The sequence below is a fragment of the Pyxicephalus adspersus genome, chromosome 5 (genome assembly GCF_032062135.1).
Source record: "Pyxicephalus adspersus chromosome 5, UCB_Pads_2.0, whole genome shotgun sequence".
Lineage (NCBI taxonomy): Eukaryota > Metazoa > Chordata > Amphibia > Anura > Pyxicephalidae > Pyxicephalus > Pyxicephalus adspersus.
The window spans coordinates 68,563,331-68,590,304 of record NC_092862.1 but is presented as its reverse complement, the minus strand read 5'-3'; the positions used below and the strand labels follow the sequence as shown (position 1 = coordinate 68,590,304).

Below are 26,974 nucleotides of genomic sequence, written 5' to 3'. Positions count from 1 at the left end.
TTTGGTATGGTTGCTTGCAAAAAAATGTAATCAATGTAAATGCATCTATACGGATAAAGATCCATTTAAGGTGCCCATCCAATTTGTTCCTCATTCTGTTATTTTGTTACCTGTGTCAGAGGTAACCTATTAGATAATTATGTTACAGCTCAGGACGACAAGATTTAGGGGTCCAAACTCCTTGAAGCTTTCTACTATGATGTTAAATATATATACAGAATATATTATTCTTTATATGCTTTCTTTTGGAAGCAGCTTGAAATAGATTATTTTTTTTACTGTAATGCAATTTACTGTTACAAATGGTAGAATAGCTTTAAAGAGGACCTGTCATGTCCCTTCTTACCTGCTTCTTTGTAGTCTGCCATCGTCTTTATCCCAGAAGTGATTGTCATTTTGAGATATTGCACAACCGTACAAGTTCACACACTACAATGTATCTACTTCAGATCTACAAGCACTTCTGGAGTCAGATAATGACAAATCTCTAAAGCTATGTAGGCACATCAGATAATTGTTTTCTGAGACAAACCGTCATGCTTGTTTTGTGCATAAATCTGACATATGCACAGCTGTCCCCTCATCATTCATCAACCATCCACAGCGAATTGATGGACAACAGATTGGGAATGGCTGCTGTTTACTTCTATGGCGGAGAGCGCAGGAGTGTGCCACTCACTGATCCTCCCCCACCCCTCTCTATGATATCCAATGACAACTCTCTGACGTCCATCGGATATCTGCTGCATTACAGGAGACTGAGACAGGTAAAGATCTGACATGTTCTCTTCATTTTGGAATATACAATAAAAAAAGCCAAAACTGCATTTTAAAACCCCAATTTGGTTTTAAGTTCCACTTTACCCCTGATTAATACTTATTCAGTCTGGCAGGGAGGTTGTGGTCCAGTTGCAGCTTCCTCACGCCCGACTTGCTCGCTTGCAGGAGACCCCACATGTAGTATGTCACCTGCTATAGCCAATAGAAAACAAATGGGAACAGCAATAAGTTGTTCAGTACTGCTCACTACCGCCCCCTGTAAAATGTGCAAATGTTGATTTTATAAACACTGCAGAGGGGCAGATGTGGTTGACAAGGTGCCAGAAGGTTGTTTCAGTCTATATTCACTGATAGGTTTATAAACTGGCATTACTATTTTATGTTGAATTCAAATCATTTAACATCTGTACCCACATCTCATTTGGTAATCAGAATTGTGTTTCCTGCATGTTTGTTTTTTCAATTTGTAATAACCATGGTCATTTCAGGACCAGCATAGATATATACCAAAAAACAATTTTATAAATACTTGTTTTTGCCACTTTTCATTCTTTGCTGCATCTCAGTACTGCTGGTCTACTGCAACCATTTTACATCCATTTCTGTCTCCATGTGCACATGTAACAATGGCTGTATGATATTTCTCAGGGATGCATGTGCATTGTGTTTTAAAACTGCTACTAGTGGTCTACACAGGAAACCAGCGAGGCAAGGGGACAGAGAAAAACTGTTGTCACCCTATACCAGGAAGTACCTGAACAAGGCAGGGTCACCCGGGATTCATTTAAAATACATGTATGATTTATCTTTTTCAACTATTTTAAAAAATGATATTGGTAGTAGTAATGATAATAATATTAATAATAAAAATGTAATAATAATAAAGGATTATGACAATAATAGTAATAATAATATCAGAGGATAAAAATAATATTGTTATTGTTACTAATCATACATAACTGAATAAAATGATAACAATAATATTATGAATAAACTATAAATATTGATAAAATAGTAATAATAATTTTTATGATGATATATTCAAAAAAAAAAAAAAACATGCGGTTAGGTTAATTGGCTTCCCCCAAAATTGACCTTGGACTGTATTAAAGACATATGACTATGATAGGGCTATTAGTGAGTGAGCCCCTTTGAGGGACAGCTAGTCACATGACTATGGACTTTGTAAAGTGCTGCATAATATGTTGGTGCTTTATAAATACTGTGTAATAATAATAATAACTTTGTTGTTGTTAAAAATCATAAATAAATAAATAATTAAATAACACTAACAACAGTAGTATTAATATGTTATAATAAATAACAAAAATTATATTAATAGCAATATAAATATTGATGAATAAATAAAAAAAACAATATTGTTGCTAAAATATTAAATAAAAATTTTAAAATAATAAATAATTATAGTAATAGTGTTATTTTATATTGACAATGGTAATAATGAATTAACTCCTAGATTGTAAGCTCTTCGGGGCAGGGTCCTCTCCTCCTGTGTCACTGTCTGTATTCGTCTATCATTTGCCCCCCCTATTTAATGTACAGCGCTGCTTAATATGTTGGCGGTATATAAATCCTGTTTAAAAATAATAATGATAAAATAATATTACTGACTGTAAAAATAAATAATGATAATACAAGTAATTTTAATACTGATTATGCTAATAATGATACATAATAATAAAACAAAAAAAAAAAGAATACCTAATATTTATTATTCTAATTGTTATGATTCTATTTGTATTCCCTCTGCCATGTGTGTGATGGATGTGTGACCTCCTATGCCATGCACATGTGAGCTGTGATCATGGCTGGTCCATGCAGGATGATGATGGTGGTGATGATGATGATGATGATGATGGTGGTGATGATGGATGAAGTTGTGTGGTTGCCCATTGACCTCCCTCCCTCTCCTTCCTCTGTCCCTGGCAGTGTGGGGCTGATCGGACCAGACTTTAGACACAAGAAGTCGTTCTTTGTCAGGGGGGTCTGAGCAGTCCCTCCCTCCGCTCCCCTCCCCCTGAATTCACTTGCAAATCAGAGTGTGTGTGCCGGAGCAGGCTCGCTCAGTCCTTAACCTTTCCATGCAGAGTTGTGCGGCTCCAGTAAGAGCAGAGGCAGCCAGTGTCATCCTTCAGGGAGGGGATCTCTCCCATTCTCTCCCCCATTCCTATTATTAGCCCCTGTGATTCCTCTCCCTGCTGCTGGTGCAGGGAGCCCCAGTTAGAGAGAAGTAGCTCCATCAGAGGAGGTGTGATTGTGGGAATAAAGCAGTGACAGCAGCACAGAAGCACTGACCAGCCTACCACTCAATGAGGTAAGGAGATCAGGCTTTCTTCCTTTATATATTCTTTCTTCTAAGACACTTTTGTCATGGTTGTAGGCTGCTATTGCTGTGCTGAGCCTTCTATTCCCCATGTAGAAAGTTAGAAGCTGCTCAGGTTATTGAAGGTCATCTCATCTACTGCTTCTTTTTTTGAGGGATCTCTATCTGTACATGGCATATCTGGGGACATCCCATCCTGCCGCCTTCCTTGGCTCAGCTCTATTCTTTCCAGGCACAGGTGAAATCCATGCTACCTATAGACCATTCTCCTGGAAATGAACCATGAACCTAGCCCCAGGCTCAGCATTGTTGTATACACTTCCCATAATCTGCAGCAGTCACGGTCAATTGGGTTAGACGTATGTATATTGGGATGGCTGCACAGTCTGGACCTAGTCTTTGACTCAGCAAAGTAAAGCTGGATTCCGTGGCATGTGGGACGCATGGCTTAGTAAGAAACAAGGGGGGAGTATGGAGATGCCAGTCTTAGGTTGGGCGCTCAGCTTTCTATGTGTGGGTTATGGATGAACATTGATGAGCGGTGGTATCGTGTTATCTACCATTGTCATCTGTAGGACGTTTAATGAGCGTTGACGCACCAGCGCATGGACATGAACTTTTCAGCCCTGTTTAAAACAAAGGATAACCTGTGCATATGTGTTAACGTGCGTTAAAACTTCTGCATTAAATGCTCTTAGACTTTCTACTGCTGAAAAGCAAAGTGTGCAATCAGATCTACCCATTCTTCTATCAATCTATCCATCCATCCATCCATCCATCCATCCATCTATCTATCCATCTATCCATTCTTCTATCCATTTATCCATTCTTCTATCCATCCATCTATTCTTCTATCCATCTATCCATCCATCCATCCATCCATCCATCTATCTATCCATCTATCCATTCTTCTATCCATCTATCCATTCTTCTATCAATCTATCCATCTATCTATCCATCTATCCATTCTTCTATCCATTTATCCATTCTTCTATCCATCCATCTATTCTTCTATCAATCTTTGTATCCATCTATCCATTCTTTTATCAATCTATCTATCCATCTATCCATTCTTCTATCCATTCTTCTATCCATCTATCTATTCTTCTATCCATCTATCCATCCATCTCTATAGCATCATACAGTTCTGCTCTTCCTGCAGAGTATCTGTGTGGCCGTCTCCTTTCTACGTGTGTGAATTCATATATTCACTGATATATTAATTACAGCAGCGTGTGGAATCACTTTTACACATTGCGTTTCTAAATCTGCTTTCACTGTGCAGCAAGAGTCAGTCTGCCAACTGTGTCATTGGAAATTGGTAGCAGTGTCACCAGGAGCAAAGTTCAGTCTCCAGCAATGGGAATGTGAATTAACAAGAAAACATTTTCAAGTGCTATGCAATTATTGTATTTTTTTTAGCTTTAGGCTTCTATTACTGTGAAAATTCAGATCTATAACAGTATGACCTATTTGGAAAGAATAATAGTGTTTTGCCAGTTGAAAGAAAAAAATTGGTAAAGCAGCAACATAATGGAGTGACGAGCACAGAGAAAGAGCAATTATACTTGAATTTGGCAAGAGGCATCCGTAACATCTCATAGAATGTACAATACAATAAAGGCTCCATCTACATCAGGTATTGCTATACTGTCTCGGGCTCTGAACATAACAGGCTGACTTTCACAGTCCACATGAAAGTCCTAACCAGAGGAATACACTTTAACTGCTGGCTGCATTTGCAAAGCACTCAGTTCTCTGTAAAAGACTCAGGACTAATACTAGATAATGACATTAATTTGATTTGCACACCTCGCTGCACATACTTCCACGGTGAGGGGGGAGAGAAATCATATCTTTGCCAGTTGGGTTACTCTCTGAATGCTTTGGTTTCTTTATCTATTCATGTGAAAAGTGGGACAAAACAAGAAAAAAAAAGTAGATGAGAAGACGTTTGATTTCCCTTTGACTTTCAAGGCCATAACATTTTTCAAAAGATGTTGCTATTTTTTGAAACGTTAAAAAAACACTCCCCATCACGTTTTCTTTTCCCTGCCCCTAGCTGAAATGCTGTGTTTGTAATTCATAGAAAAAAAAAAATCAAAGCGATTTGGTCATTGTGAACAATAAGCATCGATTTTTTGTGAAAAGCGATCCATACTTGGGAGGGCAATCCTATCACACAAACCGAAGTGGGAATCTGTGATTTCTCTACAATTGTCCTTTACAGTTATTTAGGAAATGGGCACGTTTCCACTTCTGGGAATTCACTTGTTCTTTTGGGTCCTCCAGGAAAACCAATTTGGAGCCATGAATCAGTCAAATACATACATGCCTAAGAACAAATTGACATATGCAAGATTTTTTCTTTTTTTCTTTAACTCTATCATCTTCTGTCAGCAGGCATTATTCATAGGCTTAAACAAAAACACTGCCTACAGATATTTTATAATATGCTCTATTGCATATCAGGCTATCGGGACATTTCGCTATATTTCAGCATAGCTCATCAACGCACAAAAAAAGATTAAGGGGATTAGTTGGAAAAGTGAAAAAAATTGTAATTAAGAACTTAGTTGAACTTGATTTTTTTTTTTACTGTGAAAGTGACTGTAGTTGCTTCCACATTGCTCCTGTGGGATTGAACTAATGTTCCAGTCTGATTTCTCTTTGAAGCAATGCTTATTCCCTTGGGAAATGTGATTCTCCTCTCCCTGCTCTGAGTCTGTTCCCATCAAAGGAGACCCTTTCATTTATTTGACTGCCTTGGATGTGGGTTACTTCTAATTATGGCAGGACAGGAGTTTTTCAGCAACATCTATTGCAAAAAAAATATGTTTACTATGCACTTGCCATAGTTTCTTCCAATATTCTATAGTTCACCGAATGTTTTATTAGTCAAACAGGGAAGGTCTATGCACTATTGTGTAGTTAACTGTAGATAAAAGTAGATGCTGAGACCTGGATAAGGTAGCTGTGCATTTACTTTAATGTTGTATATATAATATACTGTGATGTGACAAACCTATCTGCTAGCATAAGTACAAAATGGGGCACTTTTTTTTTTTGCCGTTCAAAAGCAGCCTTACTAGAGCATGGGTCGGTCTATTGGCCGGCAGCCAAATTAGTAAAATGGAGAGCTTTCAGAAATTAAACAGCTAGAGCTTGAAATGCTATTAGTTTGCCATTTACACTTTCCTATTTCCTTGCACTGTTCAAGGGAAAACATGTGGCCATATTAGAATTAGACAGAAAGTTCTGCATGGTGAATCAATATTCTTGCTGATTAAATGCAGGATTTGCCTTGCTATTGAACGGCAACTGTAGCATCTGAAATGTGTTCCAGTACAGATAAAATTGGGGGGGAGCTGGCTCATTTACTTCTTGCTTAGTCATGACACTATATTCTACCGACTCACAATACCTTGATATTTTTTTCTTCTTCTCAACACCCTTTAGAAATGGAAATAAGTAAATATGTAATCATGTGATTTGGTTTCTACAGTTGCAGAAAATGTGTTATTACATAGGAGCCTGTGCATTTTCCAGATTAATACTTATACCAGCCATATGGATTTGGAAGGCTGATATAAATAGATGACATACAGTAGAAAAGACTTGTGACGTGCAGTCCAGAAACTCAATGTGGTCTTTTAAATTCTTTAGTCAGGCCAACCATTTATCTATTAAAGATAATGGCTCTTTTTTTATATACTTTTCTTTCCAGACCTGTTCCAGGCTTCGCTCCCCGGGCTGAACAGTAATGTGAAAGGATGAAATAACATTGTAATGTATTTATTGCTTTTGTATAGGGGGGGGGGGGGGTTCAAGCCAGATAGTATGCTTTCCATCGCAATGTCATTTGGCCTTTTATGCTGCCCAGGCATAAATAGCTTTGATCTATTTACCTTGTAGAACTATATAATCTTACCATGTGATCTAGTTGTCTGTAAGACAGCTCTGAATTGAGATGAGATGTGTGTGCATCAGCTGGTGGTACGGTAAATGCATTCAGACAGAATTTTAAAACTATATTGAAGTTCTGTATAAAAGCATGTTTGTGCTACCCTGGCAGTATGCAGTTGGTTATGGGAAAATATCAGACACAGTTTTTGAATAAACCCAATCTTTGGACTTGGGTTATCTTTTTACCTTTCTGAACACATTTTAGACATAAGAAACAGAGTTCGCTCCACAGTTTTTTTTAATTACAGAAAATACAGAATTGTTTTGATAAGCTCATTGTCATTGGCATAAAATGATTTGTATATAAAAATGTAAAAAAGTGCTTTTTATTTTGTGGTTCCAGTGTCCTAAGTTCTACCCTGCAGTTAGATGTATTAATCTACATGGCAATGTGGTCAGTGAATTATATTGAGCCCTAGTGGACGAACGAATGTACATTGGGCCACAAGTTGTTTTATTTTATGGACCTCCCCTCCTGGTTTAGTAGCACACATAAAGAAAGCAAAAAACCCTTTTGGAGAACTCTAAACAATGAGTCATAATTTTTTTTTCCTTTATACTAATGTAAATATACAGAGAAACACAACTGTCTGGAAGTTAACATACTTTTTGTATAACTGAAACAGAAAAGCAATGTGTATTAAGTTGTATTAGTTGAAAGTGCATTTCACAGCAGTCTAAATAAATATGGTGGTACAAAAGGCTAGGCCTACAGCTGGATGAACCCCACATATATCTTGAAAAGGATACTTTAAAAAATTTAGACTCTTTCTTTACAATGCTTGGATATAGACATACTTTGCTTATGCCAAACTTTGAGGTGAACTTACAATCTAGAGTAAGGTGAAACCCACCCAGTCTTTTCTTGTTCTGTATCCTGTGGTCATCATGTTATGTGGAAACTGGCAAGGACTCAACTCTATAAGTGAAATAGATGAACCTTCTGTAGGAACTTCTATATACTTTAGCTATATGGAACCACCATTGAATCAATTACCAGTGCATTGGGTTGGCAGGGATTGGCTTCTCCAGTATATCTAACCCAAATGACCACTCATGGTGGGCCCCACTGGGTTTGGCAGACATTGGCTCCTTCAGTATATCTGACCCAAATGACTACCCATGGTGGGCCCCACTGGGTTTGGCAGACCTTGGCTCCTTCAGTATATCTGGCCAAAATGACTACCCATGGTGGGCCCCACTGGGTATGGCAGACCTTGGCTCCTTCAGTATATCTGGCCAAAATGACTGCCCATGGTGGGTCTCACTGCGTTTGGGAATGGATAGGTCTTAACACAAAAGCTAGGCCCATTGAAAGAACTTAAGGGTCACATTCCAAGTCATATAATTCTTCTTAAGTAGCAACAGGGACAAGGAAAATGAACTGGGCCTTGCTTAAGTATACCATGCAACAGCACTTTGTGTAATAGCTCATTTGCAAGTTGACTTGTAACTGAAATTACTAAACTTGGCAAAACACCTCGGTTATAAGTAGGGTTGTGTGTGCATTTTAGTTAGTGGTGGTGACGGTCAGGGAAGGGGGGTTAATGGGTTTAAATGTGTGTTGCTAAATTGATTAGAGGTTGGAGGTCATGACCACAGGTTAATTACAGATCAACAGATGCAAACCAAGAAGGTCTATAACATGGACTATTGCTTGTACTCTACCTATCCCATAGTCTGCATGTTAAATGCAAGCAGGACTAACATCTGTTACATCACGTAGTTTTATGTTACTGGACCAGTGATTAGTAAACTATGTCTTCTCTAGGCCTTATCTGCAAAGAACGGGGTCATGTGTGAAAGGCCAAAAGATATCAAGTCAAATATAAAATGCTGGTAAATAATAGATTGATGTTATGGGAACCAGATCTCTGGGAAAGTAGTCCTTGTGTGACTAGGGTTGTCATCTGCCAGTTAAAATGGAATGTGTCGCCAGGGTTAATTATAGGAAAATATGTAATAAAAAGCGCTTTTCCATCTTTCAAACAATAAGTTAAAAATATATGAAATCACCACTCACAATTTGTTTTAGTGAAAACTATTGGAATTTTTTTTCTGGCCACCTGCGTGTATACGTTGATCTGATGATGGTGAGACAATCTTAGTTTGATCAGACAGTATGATAGTTATACTTTAAATCAGAGTTTACCAAACCTGTCTACAAGTCCTACCAACTTGTGGGACCACACAGGTACATAATCTGTATTGTTAGGATACTAATTACTCTTTCTGTGTGTATAGGGTTACCTGCAAAATATGCATCAATGGTGGGACTTGAGGACAGGTTGGGGAAACACTGATTTAGGTCTTGTAGTTTCTGTTAACATTACATAAATGAAGTTTTCAAATCTTTAATCACAGCTAAAGAAAGATGTGGCTGTGTATAGAAATAACATTTTTTGATTTAGGGGGAGAGTAGTTATTATCAGAAGCCCAGAGTGTGTGCACTTTAAATCTGCTCAAGTATGCTAATTCTGTTATCTGGGTGTAATGTTTGCAGCTGGTTGGCAGCTTGTAAGCAGGATGCTTCTCCAGCAGATTTCTTTTTTATATTTAGTGAAATAGATGTTTTGGCTCAGAAAAGGGTCACATTTTTCTTGCTTCCATGTGATATTCTGTAAGAAATGTTCATGTTTCAAGGTGAAAGTAGAGGTGAGCATGAAATAGACCCCATCACAGCAAATGGTTTGGTTTAAATTCAGCTTTCCCATACAATGGCTGCAGAAGCTGATTAATCATGGTGATTGTGGTGGATCAGTTCCTTAGTGGCGGTAAAAAATACAGGTCTGTTAAAAGGGATAGGTATTTCAGCATCATTATGAAAGTAGTAATTTGAGGTTCAGATGTAGCTGGATCTGCCCTCCAGTCTCGATCTGAGAAACATTTGGAGCGAGGAAGTATGAATGCAATGTTCATTACTTTAGAACCAATTTGATGCAAAGTGATCAGCCAAACATAACATAACTCATTTATATTCTTGTCGTAGCACAGGGCATTCTAATGCAAACCTTTACATTTGTTTCAGATAGCAAAAAGACATTCCCAGTCTCCAGTGGATGAATGATGCTACATGCCATTCAGATGACCTACATGGATTTGTGCTTTAGCATGGTCTTTAAAGTCATTTGTGCTGTCTGCTGTTGTGTAAACAACTGAGAAATTGGAATACAGGAGTACTGAAAAAGTAATAAATTATATATATATATATATATATATATATATATATATATATATATATATATATCATATTAGGATGGTCCTCATCTCTGCACCTCTTTTCTTCCACTCATCTCTGCTTCCTTTATGCTCTGCTCCCCTTTGCATCCTTCTCCATCACTGGTCACTTTTACATCCCCTCCAATCAGTGGCCTCCTGTACACTCCCAGTATTGCTTCTCCATATTGGTAAATTTCCAGAAGTGAATTCACAAGGCCATGGGTGATGGTGACCTATTTCAGGAACCAGCCAGGTGCTGCAGGGAAGGACCAGAGCAGACCTCATTAAAATATTTCATATGCCTGGTGGACAGGATGTTGTAAAATATGATGAAAACTAAAGTTTTTATGTATTACATTTTAGTATTTGAGGTTAGGTGACTGTCTCATTGTATGCTATTTTACTTATGTTTAGGCCTTCTATTTATATATTATTGAATATTAAAATAGTTAGCATTCATGAAACCCCGTCCCTAAAATTGCTTTATGGAATTTAGCTTTGCCATGAGTTCTGCCATTAGTAATTGCTTTGGTCACTGTAAAGGACCTGCTTATGCTTTTAGTGAACTATCAGCAGCTATATTTTGTGTACATGGGTGCCAAGCGTAACTTGTTATGCTCAAAGAGTAACTGAAAGGCCCCCAATGAACCTAAAATCTACATATTGGATCGGAGTTGTTGATGTTCATCCTGGTCAGCTTCACTGTGGGAGAGTGTCCCATAGCATGTGACCCAGTATGGGAATTATGGCCAATACTAAAGGAAAATAAAAGTTGAATATGTCACAAGTATACAACTAAATGACCAAAGTCCTCATAGTAACACCAACAAAACAAGGACCACCCTAACAATGACCAATATTTCTATAAAAATATTTTTGTGCGTATTTTGTTATAAAATAAATGAACACAGCGTGAGTCCAGGTAATATCTCCATGATGTTCACTTGCTTAGAACAACATGTGTACAGAAAATACACAAAATACTACATGGCATCTACTGACATCTTTTAACTTGTGTGTTTCACACTTCCACAGTGGAAGATATTATATGTGCTGTAATGTAACACATATATAAAACTGATGCAGAGCATGATTAAAGGCCAGTAACTAAAATTAGAATCCTATTACAACTGTAATTGAAGAATTGATAATGGTATAATGAGTTGCTAATACTTCCCTATATTATTGTAATCTAACATTATAGAATCAGCTTTTAAAGATATAGGGCTCAATTTACAAATCTTTAACACTAGCCAAGGGCGATATATTTTCAACCATGTGACTATAAATGTCCTTGAAAACATTTTAGGCTTAATATTGCATGAGAGATTATAAACACTATAGAAAATTGCAGTTCCTAATGACAGTAATAATAGCATTAGTAGTAAAAATATTTTTAAATAACAGTTACACTAAATTGCAGAATACATTAAATGTAGACTGTTGTAAATAATGCTGTGCAGGAATTGCCTTTCCAGCCCATTCCAAGTTCATTAGACATTTGTAATATTTTGACACTCCTTTATTGTGTTAAAAGTTCACGGAGAGCTACATTTTTACAAGCTCTATCTATCATATAGATCTGTGTTGTCTTACTACTAAAGAATATTGTATATAAGAAGAGCACTTCTTGTTTATTTGTAACCTAGTTCTTACTGGAGATTTCTCAGCAGTGAGTCATTTAGAGCACCCCCACCCATGCAATGTGATCTTTTCATTGTAAACCTCTTCTTATTACCGTATATTAAAGATGACTTCATATTTACAACATTATTTTAGAGTAGTAGTTGACAGTTGAGATATCTTACAAGTAGGGGTGGATATTTGCAGTAAATATGCTGTCAAACTAAGGATTTTGTAAATATTAGGCACTGAAACAGGTATTTTTGCATTAAGTAACCACTGAACATTCACAATAACACATGAATGATCTGCAAGTTGTTAGAGAGAATGCATTATCCTGCTCAGTTATGACACCTAAATTCCCAGAAAAGACTTTGTGAATTTTTGGCAGTCAGTAATAGAGTTAGGGCTCTTGTGTTCCATACATAATAAGATATCAACTCAGCTATATTATACACAGTAGCAAAAATCAATCAGTTTGGTAAAAGAAAATTCATTTAAAGTGTCTGTTACTTCATCTAGTGCAAGCCATCACTTTTGCATTTAAAATATCTTCCATTCGCGAACTGTTAACAATCTGAACAATGCCCAAATAAAATCAGACAAAGCCTCATTTCTACTTCACCTACAGCCTATTTAGTATATGAAGTTGGGTCTTTATAAAGATTTAACTCTTGTAGAAATCATGATCTTAACAAATATAATAAATACCAAATGTGGCAAGAAATGAAATAATCTTTAATGATACAGTGAAGCTACTTGCACTTGGAACTACAGCATGAAGAATGGCATACAGCAGATGGCACTTATGATATGCCACATCTGGCTGAAGGAAGGGACAGTAATAAGGAACATAGCATATTTCATTTACTTTTTTTAAGCTGGTACAAATAGAATTCTCTGTGGGACCAAAGTAAAAGGGTTTTCATCTTGACCTTTGCAGTGTTATAAACATTCTTGCCACCTTTGATGTAATCATGCGCCAAATAAGTGAAAGTATACATGCAAAGGAATTTTCCAATAGCTTAATGTCCTGACCCCTTATACATACTTTGCTAACTTTTTTTTTCTACAAAATGCACAAACTCAAAATGACCAAAACAAAACTCATAGCAGTGTTTCTCAACCTTTATACCATGGGGCAACCCCTTGCAATAACTTTCAGGTCTTCAGGGAACCTCTTCTATAAATAATATATCCACAACTCATGGTACATTAGTGTGGTGCTCAGTGGAAAGAATACCTCTTACTTTGTTGGCCAGTGGGCAGAATGTCACCTTTAAAGATAGCCAAAATATCATTTAGCCTGGCACAAACTACTCATTGCTCAAGGAACCCCTAGCAAACTCTGGAGGAACCCTGGTTGAAAAACCCTGGTCTCATCACCTTCCTCACTACACAAGACCATCCTCCTTTAGCTTGCGTTAGGGGAACATTCTCAAATGTATTTATGTAAAACTAATAACCATGAAGATTTTTATATGCAGTAGAAGCAACAGCTCTATATTCATGTTGCTCTAATTATATCTCTCTATATTCAAAAAGGTAATGGCACTGACCTGCAAATATATTTGTAGGAAATGTTCCCTTGCCTAGACCTTGATGAAGCCATATGGCGAAATGGAGTGGGCTTGTAAAGGGGGAGGTTGATCTGTTTTAATCCTGGTCATGATATGAACACATTTTAAAGTCTTTTGATTTCTTTAATTTTAAAAATTGCAACAACCGAAAAAATCTCAGTGCAATTTACACTCATCTTCCCACCATATGTGATTTCTCTCGTTTAAGTGTCCTTCAGCTTTGTGCTTGCCGCTGACAAGTCCCTGAAATAATAACATAAGGTCAAAAACCTTTACTAATGTTCATTTCAAGGAAAAAAAACACTATTGGATCTTATACTACCCAGTGGTGACCAAAACAAAGACATAGCAGTGTGTGTAGATTTTGTATAAACAGAAACTTGTCTGAGCTTTTATGTTGGGTGTTACTCCTGTATGTTACATACAGTATATGCAAATGAACACCACTCACATAAGTATTCTATAATATTTTATTTTTTTAGGTCTAAGCAACTGATAAGAAAGTCAATAGATGACAATGTGCTCTGGAACCTTATCTGCTATAAGCCCTATGTAAATCATCTACCTCTGTAATAACCTTCGGGATTTCATAAGGCAGGGGTGTCAAACTCAAATACACAGTAGACCAAAATTAAAAACTTAGACAAAGTAGCGGGCCAAACTTGAAAACTGAAATAGCATTGCTACTACAATTCCCTGCGTCAAGAAAATAATCCAATGCGGGGCTTAATGTTATGAGTGGCTGAAACTCCCTCTTCACTGAAAAAGCACCGCTACTACAATTCCCTGCGTCTACAAAACTGTCCAATGCGGGGCCACACATAGGCAAAGAGGTTGCTGGTCTATAGATGCGAGTGATGCTGCTACTAGAATACCCGGGATTACTTGGGTCTATAAAACAGTCCAATGCGGTGGCCACGCATAGGCAGAGAGGCCACTGGTCTATAGACACGAGTCATGCCGCTACTACAATACCCGGCATTACTTGCTTCTATAAAACATGCCCAATGCGGGGGCCATGGAAAGGCAGGGAGGCCGCTGGTCTATAGACAAGAGTGATGCCAGGAATTGTAGTAGCGGACCTATTTCAATGCAGCAGTAGGCCAGCTGCAATTCATTTTTAGGATTCCTTTTGGGGCCAAAAAAAAAGAAATTGCGGGCCAGATTTAACCCCCGGGCCAGAGCTTGACACCCCTGTCATAAGGAATGAAAAAGAGACAAAGCTATGGTCTGTAAATCTTAACCTAAGATAGCCTGTAAGAGGTGATAATCTGTACTAGGCCCTTAATGGTCGTGATTAGATGTCCCAAATTTCTTAATATGTTTTTTTTTCCAAAACTACCTGTGTTTACCAGCATATGTAACCTCAGGATTGACACAGCCCCTTTGTATACTATCTGTGAGTCTACATTCTCTGGACCTATGTCTATTTGATTCTGCTACTGGTTCCAGAACCCCTATCGGAATTGTTAGCTCTTGTTTAATATAGTTACCTTTCTATTGCAAATGGAAATGCTGCAGAATGTCAGTTGACAGAGTGATTGCTTGCTAACCCAGCCAGCAAGAAAGAGATGCATAAAAACAGATGAAAATATATCAGCCCTGTATATCAATCCTGCTGCCAGCAAGCTGTCACCAGTGTCAGGATTGCTAGTTACCATGGCCCCTATCTCCATGCTATTGTGGCATACGTTAAAGACAATAGTGGTGAGTTTTTACTGACAGCATGCTGCCCTGTGAAAACCCAAGTTCTGTTGGAGAACACACAGGAGTCCAAGTTCCCAGGAGATGTATAGTGTTTTGGATCAGTTCAGAAAACATTAGCTTATGAAAAATCTTGTGCATAAACCTACAAAATTCCTCCTTTACGTCTGCCGTACCCTAAAATGTATTTTCTTGACCATATTCAATGTAAGGTAATAATAAAACCAGCTGTAAAGATTTGCTAAAACTGTTTATTGTAATGCGATTAAATATAAAGTCGGATCAGTGCAGCTACATACTCATGTTCACCCCAAAAAATGTATTTAAATAAATACATAGATTTAATGATGAAAAATACCAGATCAAGGGAAATATGTAAAGTATTTTGTAGTTTCTGTACAAATTTGCATAGATGCAAGAATGTTATAAAAAAATATTTTACGCATAATATGGGAATATGCATTTTATGCAAAATTTAACTGGCCGTCATAAACTCGAAAGACATGTTTACATTAAGTGGGCAAGGGTGTGCAAACCAGCTCTTTTCTGATAAGAAAGTCCCACTAATATTTATATACTGCAAGACCACCTAAGGTTATGTTTATACAAAGCTGCTAGCAAAGAATTAATATTATAAGCAGTATGTTATGTTTAAACAGAGATAACTTTAATTCTTTTCATACAGCATGTACAGCTTGTTCATTCCTTTTGTGGCTTTTGGGCTTTAGTTGAGCTCTGATAATAATTCAAATATTGGAAGGGAAAAAAATTGAAAAGAAAACAAACGCAATAAAAACAGCTTCTAACTAAAGCAGGTTGTAGTATTCATTGACATCTGTGTACCAGTTCTTGGTCAAATGGGGACATGCAATAGTCAAGGCTGACATGTAGGACAACATGCTATACCTTATTGTACTGAAAAAATATATTTTGTATAATTTATGACTCAGAAAACCTTGGCACAAATTGTACTCCAATGTAATGAAGGTTTCTTTGGTTCCCTTTGTAATTAGAGGTTTATTAAAGTACTGATATAGATCAAACAATTGTTCATTTGCAGCATTTGCATTTTTCATTTGCAATGAAACCCTGAAAATCATTTAATGGCTTCTATTTAGGGCAAAGTCATACGTTTATCTTCAAATATTTTTTTCTGCGCTCCCTCTTCTTTCTGTTGCCAGACAGAGTAAAATACTATTTATTCAGGTTGTATAGAAAATATATTGCTCCTTTCTTTTACTCCCAAAATGTAGTGCTAATTGCTAGGTCCAAGGTGCAAGTCCTCTATCATCCAACCTCTGGGTTGTCTCTCAACCTCTTCCACTTACGGTGCCAAACCATAGATCAGATTGGGTTGTGGAAGAGGTCGTGGGGAACCAATGGCCGGGAATAGTGGTCTCCATTAGGTAGGATTCAAACTTTATTAAATGTGCTATTTTTCATATATTGACCTGAAATATGTTTTACATTACTGTATCTTCTAAACTCATGATACTACTATTGTTTCTTGATCCAAAACCAATGAACCAGTATGGAGGGGTTCTGTTGTTTCTTTGAGTCTGTATGTTTGTTCCTTTCCATTAGAATTAACAGTATGGCAATGCCATTGTGGTATAATGTGCGGTGCCTCACTGCACCAATGTGAACCCAGCCCAGTAAAGGATATGTCATTTTGAAATAAAAGGTATTATATAAAATTGTGCCTTTGATTTTGCCATACTTGAAAGGTACTGACCTTTTATTGGCATTTTTGGAAGGAACTAGACTGCTACTACCGTGTTTCCCCGAAAATAAGACCTACCCCGAAAGTAAGACCTAGCACTATTTTCTAAACCTGCCCTAATACAAGACCTACCCCGAATATAAGACCTAGTGTAAATCTGTCCAGTTCAGAAAAAAAACCCACCCAAAACTGTAATTCAGCCTAAAAAATCTAAAGCTTAATACCCCCATCTAAAATTTAAAATCCTAATCTAAAGCTTAATAATCTGCACGCAAGCCCTAGCGGCCGCCCCCCCGTCCCCCCCCCCCGCACGCGGGGGTCTGTAACAGCCAGCCCACCCCTGCTCAAGATCCCCCTTAACTACATACAGCAGGTCAGAGGAGAAAAAGAAAAGAAAAGCATACATAAATTAAAAACCGGAGGACAGTACTCACCGAGTCGTGTTCTTTCCCTGTGAAGGCAGCGGGACACTGAAAGAAAGCATGCGGCAGTGCACACTCCGGAGCCGCACAAGCCGATGCTTTCTTTCTAGTTCCGGCTCCTGTCACAGGCGGAGTGATACTACATGCACTCCGCCTGTCAGAAGCCAGAACTCGGGCTCGCGTCTTCCGAAAGGTAAGTTTTTTTTTATTTTTAAGACCTACCCCGAAAATAAGACCTAGTGTGTTTTTGGGAGCCAAAAAAATATAAGACAGTGTCTTTTTTTCGGGGAAACACAATACTATGTAGAGATTGCTAATTTTACATTTGCATAGACAGATAAATAATGAATAGACAGATAGATAAATATTCAAAAGTATATTGCTTTGTACGAATGTCCGTGTTTTTTTCTCCATGTCTATGCAAAGTTTTTCTGCAAGTTTCTTTAGAAACACCATCCCTGTTTTTCAGTTTTCTCTCTAGCTGGATGTTTTTTTAGCATCTGATTGGAGAGTTGACAGGCAATCACTAGTTTAAGCAGAACATCTGCATAATTGTATAAACAGACTGAAAAGACAGGCTAGCTGGAATACACAAGGAGAGAGGTTACAAAGCATAAACCAGAGAATTCTTATGATGCTTAAAATATACATATCCGTAGCTTCTTTCTCAGCTTGTGGCTTGTAAACTTTAATGGCTTTTTTTGTCAGAATTTAAATCCCAACCAAGAAAGAATAAATATGATTGTTAATCCCTTCATATTACCAGGCTTAAAAAAAAGTTTACTGACAGCCATAAGATAAAACATTTTATCTGAGAGTTGGTTTGAGCCTGGAAATGAGCCCTCTCCAGAATAGTAAAGTGAAAAATGAATTAACAAGCAGCAGGTGTTTTATGGTTAAAACTATGACACTAACTTAATATTGAATACGGGCTATATTTAGACAAATGTCTACCTTGCAAACTTTTTTTCTAAAAGTATAACAACATAATCGCTCTTGCTTGATAAAGTTGTAATTTCATTCTTCAGTTGAAATTAGAAAATTGCTATAAATACAAACGGCATGTGCATACATTTCAGTTCTGTGAATAAGATGCAAATGTTTAGGTATGCTGAGGCTGCACTGCGTTTTGACAGTCCTGACATTGATATGAGTTGGTGCATACATGATTAACCTGTTCAGTTTCTAGGTGATTCAGGGTTTGGTTAGTGGCCGCCCTGTAAATTCTTACCTCTGGAACTCCCCTGTCCACCCGCTAACCAAAGTAAAAAAAGCCGACTGGTTTACTACATATGACAGAGCTTGGGCCTGGCTATTCATCCATAAGAGTCCCCAATGCCACATGTTCCCCCAAAATTGCATACTCAATACCTGGTACCTTATTTAGAGCTTGAATATGTTTGGAATAAACTGTGTAAAATGCAAAAAAACTTCCCATGCATTAACTATAAACTATTTAATGAGCATAACTCTAAAAAAAGCATCAGCACTTTGTAGGTTCGAAGAGTTGTTCCATTTTTGTTTGTCTCTGACTATAAACCAGGTATAAATAAATATAACCTAGTATTGCCTTTACTGCCCACAGACAATAATAAGGAAGGGGAAGGACACTTTAGTGTGATTCATTTTCTCTTAGTATGGATGGGCAGATTGAAAATCCCCACAGGCAAGCAATGAAGCAATATTCTATTATGCTTGCACTAAATTGGTTATCCTGCATTTTAGACATTATCATTTGAATAAATTCTCCAGCAGACCATTCAATGGCTAGGGATGTAAAGGACCCCCTATGTAAGTCGTAGTCTGAGCTTACACAAAGATGACTCACTATGGCCAATCACCATCACTCACCAACAGGAGAAAGAATATTAAATACATGCTCCTCAATCCTGGAAGTATATGGTTTTCTACTTGCTCCTGGAAAGAGAGTGAAGGAGAAATGAGTATGTGCTGTCTGGGAGGAGGACATTAAAGGAAACCTTTTGCCTTGAAAGAAATTCGTAATTGATTAAATTGTAACAAATTTACTATTTACATGTTCTTGGTCCTTGACTCAACATTATTAAGGTCAATGTCAGCTTGGCAGCTGAAATGTTGTAGAAAGAGTTTACCAATGGCAGCCTCTATAATTCATTTAGAACAAATAATTGTCATTGTTTTATGCTCCCTTAGGGTTTGTCCACAGAGTGCTATAAAACACATCTTTTTAAGGTTCCATTTGGGTGCAGTGATAAAATGTCCTTTGGTGGACCTTCATCATTACACAACTAAGACTACTGTATGCAGTTAGGATGTGTATAGTCGCAATGAGCTGCATGTAACAAAGCCAATTGATCCAGTTTTCATATCTGGTTATCATTAATGCACCACTGCACTAAGCCACTGCGATGTAAATGAGCCTGAAAGGTTCTCCTTTCTTGCATAAGGAATGTTTTAACATAATATGACAAGGAGCAGTTCACCACTTACATTTCATTCTTGTGTCACTAGCCTGGGCTTGGTGTTTCAGCAAATCTGTACCTGGTGGTATAATATTTCAAGTAAAGGAAACATTTACTACAATATTTGTTTTTAACTCAAAATAGAGACCCCTATATTCTGTATAAATAGTCCCCCCAATGTTCTACTCCAATCCCATTTCAATCTGTAAAAATACAAATTACTAACATAACTAATCATTAAATATCCCTTCTGTATTTTTGTTTGGCATATATAAACAATTTAAATCAACGTGCTTGATGAAAAGAAAAAGTTATCTTTTATTTCCACTAAATGAATGTGCAGCCCGGCATAAACTTTAGAGTAATTTCCCCATTGGAAGTTGGGGCAGGCTGTTGGGTTTATTGTAGCTTGATGATATATTTTATGGGTCTGTGTTCTCAAAGTAGAAAATCTTTAGGCAGCACAGATTTTTTTTATTTATATTCCTAACTGACTCTAAGTCTTTTATGCAACGATTCTCTAAACATAACTATTTCCTTCGCTTCTGTGTGGCTGTCTGGTCAGACTCCTTATCTTAAAGTTTTCAGCAGCTGCAGTATTTGCAAAACAGCTTGGAAATTTTGGCTACCGCAAGTATAAAGAAAAGAAAAGTGGCAAAGCGAGCTTCTAGCCATCTGATGTCTTCTCCCTGCAGATCTACCTTGTGAATTACTTAGAGGCACTGCCAATAACCAAGCGCTAAGCTTCAAGACGATTCTAAAGCCAGTTAAATTGACTTGACGTTCTGTTAACAATTAGATATTACAGATGGTATTTCAAGAGAGTAAAAGTTTTTTTTCCAGTAAACGTAGACATGATTGATTAATTAAGAGGTAATGAATCAGGAAGCGTAGCTTAGCCATGCTATTATGACTGTTATCTCATTTAATTTGTAGTGCGCTTTTCAGTTTTAAATTGGTTATGTGTATTACCCAATTTTTTACTCTGTTTTCACACTGTTTTTAAATGTACATAAGTTTACATGTTCTTTTTTTCAGAAGTAATGAATTAATTTTAAAAAGTATGTTTCCAATTATAGTCAGCTAAATGCTAAAAAATACATACGAATATTTTAATTTGTTAAAAAGGCCCATAAACACGGAAATGACTATCATGGGGGAACCTGAGTGATTTCCTATAAATCATATGTTATTAGTTGGCAAATGCTTTCAATCTATTCCAAGTTTGCTGGATCACCCAGGTTCTGCCATGATAGTCGATCTTCACCAGTCTTAAAGAACTTTAATAATTCAGGCCCAATATTTCTAACACTTATCTCTCTCCCCCTTCCTTCCTTCCTTCTTTGTTCATAATGAATTCTATGAGGTTTCAGTTAGCAAGAGACCTTTTTATATTGTGCATTCTCTTTGGAAAACTCAAAATGCCCTGTGGCAATGGTAATATGGGTGCACTATATAATAAATATTAACTTGTAAAATAATGATTCCAATATAAAAAGCTAAAAGCCAAAAACAAATACTGCCCCTAATAGCTTTTCTTGAGGTACTCTCACAAAATGCCAAAGGGTTTAAATGAATGATCATGAAAATATAAACACGTCAATAAGCTATTTAAAATTACCAGCTACTACTACAGTGGCTAATGGTTCTATAGATCCTCCATCAATAACATATAAGTGCAGTACATTTTTTGTTTTGCTGCAGACACCAAAGTCTTAAATCTGAAATGGTAACGTGAATATGAGCCAGTATGAATGGACTAGTGTGTCAGACCACTGAAAGACATCAAAATACTATTGACAAGCTAAATCACTGCCTATGTCCATCAAAACGTACTGCAAGATGATGTCAGGGTAGGGCAAGTTGATAGGTTGATGGAAATGTCCACAAAAATAGACCATTATGTAAAATGATATAATTATTCCCTAAATATTTTAAATGTTTACTGAGACTTGGTAATGAAAATGTCGCTTTTCAGGACAATCATGCTTTGATGTAAAAGTTAGAGCACATCACAAGTGACCTGGATAAGGTTTCTCCTTTACTTGCCTCGGCACTGCTTGCATTGCTGCTCTAATTAAGTGAAAAAAAACAGCACCCATGACCTTTACTCAGCTTATTATAACCATAGTCATACCAAGAAAACTATGACTAAGAGGGATGACAGTGAAATATGGACAAGCTCTGTATTTTTTTCTGCCTGGTGGGTGATGAGGTGGTGAACATAGGAACAATACCACAAAGTCTCACACGTAATGCTCAAATTTAAAGCCTCAGGTTTTTATAAACTATAGGTCCATTGTCTAGGACAGCAGGGATAGAGGAAGGAGCACCAAGCCTCTCTTCTCTTTTGTTTCCCTGTTTTGTCCACTTCTAAACAGTTGTGGTTAAATTCATGCACAAGAACTGCAGGAGAAAGGGTGCAGGAGATACCTTCAAAAGGTTCTTTAATGTTCAGTAAACATACAACACCATACTTTCCTCTTGTCTGATAGTCTATATAGTTTAACAGTAGTACTGTATATAAAAAAACAACATAAAGCCTCCAGCTTTGGTGAGTATCAATTGTTCAGCATGACATCCAGAAACAGTCCAGGTTGCACCAGTTGTTCTTTTCTCTGCGAGCAATAGTAGATTGGAATATAACACAGCATAATGTATGCACCATCCCTTATTACACAGTGCAAAGACATTGCTGTATCGTAACACAGCCTCTTGTAAATCAGAATAACTTGTGATTGTTCTAGGCTCAGAAATGGATCATGGCTTAAGTCAGTATGCACAGCAGCACTCGTGTAAATCTAAGAAAACATCCATCATCCTTAATTCACAGATTTGTAAGGGAAAATATATATACATTGTCACCCCAGGCATTAATGACACATCAAAGCTCAAGCTTTTAATTCCTATGTTTGACATCTGCAACAATAGGAAATGAAAGAAGCAAGCTTAACTGTATAAATGCAACTTTATGCAAGCCAGTAACATTTAGATATGAAGCTGCTTGATATATCAGGAATTAGAAGAAGTTAGACTATAATAAAGAAACACTTGAGTATAAGTAGAGTATTGTGCTAAGTATTGAAAATTCAAACTGATAAGATAAAACAATTTTGTAACAATGCACCAAGAATACAGTGATTAAAAATATATATAATAAAGGTTACATATTCACTGTACTGTGAAAAAGAAATAAGCCTGTGCACAGGAACATTGTGTTTTCCTTTAGAACATCCTTACTTAACCTGCTCACCAAAAAGGAAACATTGAAATAGGGGAACCCCTGCTAAAATTAATTTAGTGGGGGTCATTTGGAAGAATACCCCTTTATAACAGTGGTGATCACGGACAAGTGCCCTAACAGCTTTGGTAAGAATCCCACCCTTACAGACAGCAACATTTATTGTCATCTTCTGGCTCTGCCAAGTGTCATTGCTACCAAAACTATTTAGGCACTCACATAGGCAGATCGTAGGTCAATCAGCCAAAGCTCAGGCAACCTCTAACAACCCTGGTTGAGAATAACTACTTTTGAATATTTCAGCAATTGCCCCAAGCAATATTTTATTTTCCTTCTGATTAAATCAATTATTCATAACATAACCTATTAGTCTGAACATAACCGGTTATAACCTATTATTTTTACACAGTATTTATATAGCACCATCATATTATGCAGCACTGTACAATTCAAGTCAATAGTCATGTGACTAGCTATCCCTCAAAGGGGCTCGCAATGTCCCTACAATACTTATACAGTCTAGGGACAATTCTTTGGGGAAGCCAGTTAACCTAACTGCATGTTTTTGGCATGTGGGAGGAAACCAGAGTACCCGGAGGAAAACCAACACAAACACGGGGAGAACGTGCAAACTCCATGCAGATAGTGTCCTGGCTGAGATTTGAACCTGAGACCTAGCGCTGCAAACACCAGATCACTGCAACCTCTGAGCCTCTGTGCTGCCCACACTGCCTATTGGCAAGCCTGATCCCCTTCCATTTCTGCATTGCTTTGGTGCTGCAAAAAAGCTAGGATGTGCAGTCCCCAAAAGACACTATGTGTTATAATTACAAAACAGGGAATTAGACATATTCAGGATATCAAACATTCCCTAGTGGGAATTATTACTGCCACTGAAACACATGAACTTGGAAGATTCTCACAAAGGAAAGTTTGAGGGAGTATCTGAATCTGAATCCTTGTTTTATAAATCTTTCTTTTTTCATTAGCTGTGTCTGATGTAGTAAAGGGTATAAGGGTCATGTAATGAAAACTGCCATCTTGTTGAGTACCTTTATATATGATCAGTGAGTCACTAAAGACACAAAATCCTTTGCATTTTACTTTGTATCACAACCTTTATTAGAGGAGAAAAGATAAAATCTGGCTAAACTTTCTAGAGTAAATTTCTGTATCCTACTGTGGATATGAACCTGTGCTCTTTCAGTTGAGAATAAACCCTTGATTCCCTTACAGATACTAGGATCAAAAGCAGAGCGTTTTCCTTATCAAAACCAGTACATTTTAATAACTTATTGCACATAATCTGAGCAGTAGCTGTAATAATGAAAGAGCCTTTAGTTAGTTTATAAGTAACAGTATATGTTTTGCAATGTTAGTCTTTGGGAAATGCAGTCAGATCGGACTTCAAAGAGTCATAACTGTCTGTCAAGTGCCTAAAAAAACTGCAATGGTTGCAGGATGAAGGACACTCTTGTTATGAGGAAAGTTTTAGTATCCTAAGTATTGTAAGAAATAAAACAGACTATGCCTCTAAATACAAAGTTCCCATATTAAATACTGCTCAAAACTCTTCTGCAAAATAAAAAAAAAATTTGGAAAAAAATGAAAACCATACTTACTTTATATCTGCCTTATGCACATGAGATGGTCTCTTTACCATCATTCTTGTGAGATCTTGTGAGATGTGTAAAACAGGAAATCTGACATTCTCCTAAACATTCCCTGATGGGAATCAGTTACTAATGTCTGAGGGAATAGCATATTTGTTGTTTTATAAATACAGCCCCAAGTATCCCAAGTCTCAGGAAAAGGTAGTCCAGCAGTGTAATGAAGGCTCATCTGCATTCCAAGGACCTCTTTAGAAAGACCAGAGACGCCATCTCTATTTGCAAAGTTGAGTGTAAAGTTTTAACTTTTCTCCACATTCCTTTTGTTGCTTTTTAAATAGGATGTGGTATTTTAGCTCGGTGTGGTAGGGATGAGGGGTGTTTTATAGTTTTATAAGTGAACTGCACTTTTGGGTGCAAGGTCTCCCATGAGAAACCCACTTTTCTTTCTTTTTTACTTTTCTTCACCCAGGAAAAGGAATTAAAATTGGTATTTTATTAAAATATACACCCCACTGTGTTCCTCTTGAGGAGTGTGCTCTACAAATTACAATTAAGGCTCTTGAAGAGGAACAAAAAGTGTGAATAACAGCAGTTACTTTTCATGACTTATTGTCCTAAAGTGCTGCTCCTTTTTAATTTTCTCCTTTATTTATAGATCTAGTCTGCTTTTCAGAAGACTGCATAATCTATTATTAAGGGCACATAGATGAAAAACGTCTCTCATATCACATCCCAGTGACTGCAATCTCCTGCTTGAGAAAAGACATCTATCTTGACTGACTTAAAGTCCCACAACACTCAAGTAACAGCGTACAAGCACCACTAAAACTCATTACAAACAGAAATTCTATAAAGGGTGGGAAGTACGATATCCTACTAATCCAATTCACTTGTGAGAAACTTTACACTTTTGCTACTTTTGCTGTTTGTGAGAAATTTTGTTGATTGAAGTGAGAGAAGAAAATTCATAGTACTGGGATGTAATCTGCAAAGGTATTTCTTAAAGAGGGCCTATCACAACATTTATAAAACCATATATAACTTACAATGTAAAATGTGTTTTTATTTTTTAAACATTTTTTTGAAGAACTCCTCTGTCTTGGTGGTAATGACTAAAGAGGTGACCCGCAGCCTCCTGGGATACATACGTTACATATCCCAGAAGGCTGTGTGCTGCTCCTTCTGTGTATGCCCAAGATTTGGCCTGCAGCGTAAGGAGCTTTCCTAGCATGTAGAAAAAAAGTGCTCACATGTGCGCAGTGAGATCGGCACTTTTTTTTTTCATTTTCAGAAGACACGTCACCCAATCTTGTGGCTGGACAGTGCAAGATGGGGTGACGTGTGCAGAACTCTGAAAGAGAAGAAAGAAGAGAGAAGCCGATACAAAGCTGGACCTACTGGACTTGGTTTGTAAAGTTACGTGGTATTGTTTTTTGATGAATGTTCTGCTTTAAACATGTAAAAAAATAATAAATCAAAACTTCAGTAAAAGAGCACTCATGTTACCTTTTTAGGTACAAGCTGACTGCAGAAATTACATTACTGTCCGTAAAGTGGTCAATACTTGTACACACTGGGAGTCTTCACACAATCCTTGAATAAGCACACAGTAGGGATTACCAGAACCTCTTTTAACATTGCTTTTGTACTTATGCCCTTCGGCAGTTCTGTTACAGCCTTTGAACATAGAGTACCTATTCCTCTGAAGCCGGCGATGCAATGGGGTACGTGATGGACCCATTAACAAAATCATTAAAGAGTTCCTTGTTTTTCTAACCTTCATCTTAAAGACAATTCAATTATTGGTATTCCTACAAGTAATCATTTACACTACTATATAACCATTGATTTTCTAGTAATCCCTTGGCAGTGCCTGGGCTGTATGTAGTATGTGTTTGCTTTGACCATACTGATGGTGGGGGATGGAAACCTAAATATCTTGTTAATTCTGAAAACGTTCTGCTTGAATGAACAGACATCGTTTCTGCACCTCTACCCCGTGAAAAAAAAACATATACAAATAGTTTCTACAAATTTATCTGCCTTTATGTTATTTCTACCTAGATCAATCATTTTCCAGGCAAAAAGGTATGGATGGTAAGGTCTCTTAATAGTTGCACCATTGCATTGAGGTGTGGTGATATTGGCGATACTGACATATTAATATACTGAATTTCAGAGTGTTTTACTGTAAACTATTACTCTAAAAATTTCCACACCATTTGGCTTCCTACAATCCACTCCCATCTACTCTACAAGTTGTAAATTCCAAATCATTTTAAGATACCTCTTACTATATCTCATTGATGCTAAGTTGA

The 26,974-nt window shown here is 37.2% G+C and overlaps 1 protein-coding gene across 1 annotated transcript in view; it reads left to right on the top strand.

Moving 5' to 3' along the window:
• Nucleotides 1-2,871: 2,871 nt before the first annotated feature.
• Nucleotides 2,872-26,974, top strand: part of LOC140331105 (cadherin-6-like) — a 198,152-nt gene continuing 174,049 nt past the window's right edge. The window contains exon 1 of the mRNA XM_072411844.1: nt 2,872-3,115. The gene's annotated coding sequence lies outside the window, so the exon portion shown is untranslated. The remainder of the gene's footprint in view (nt 3,116-26,974) is intronic.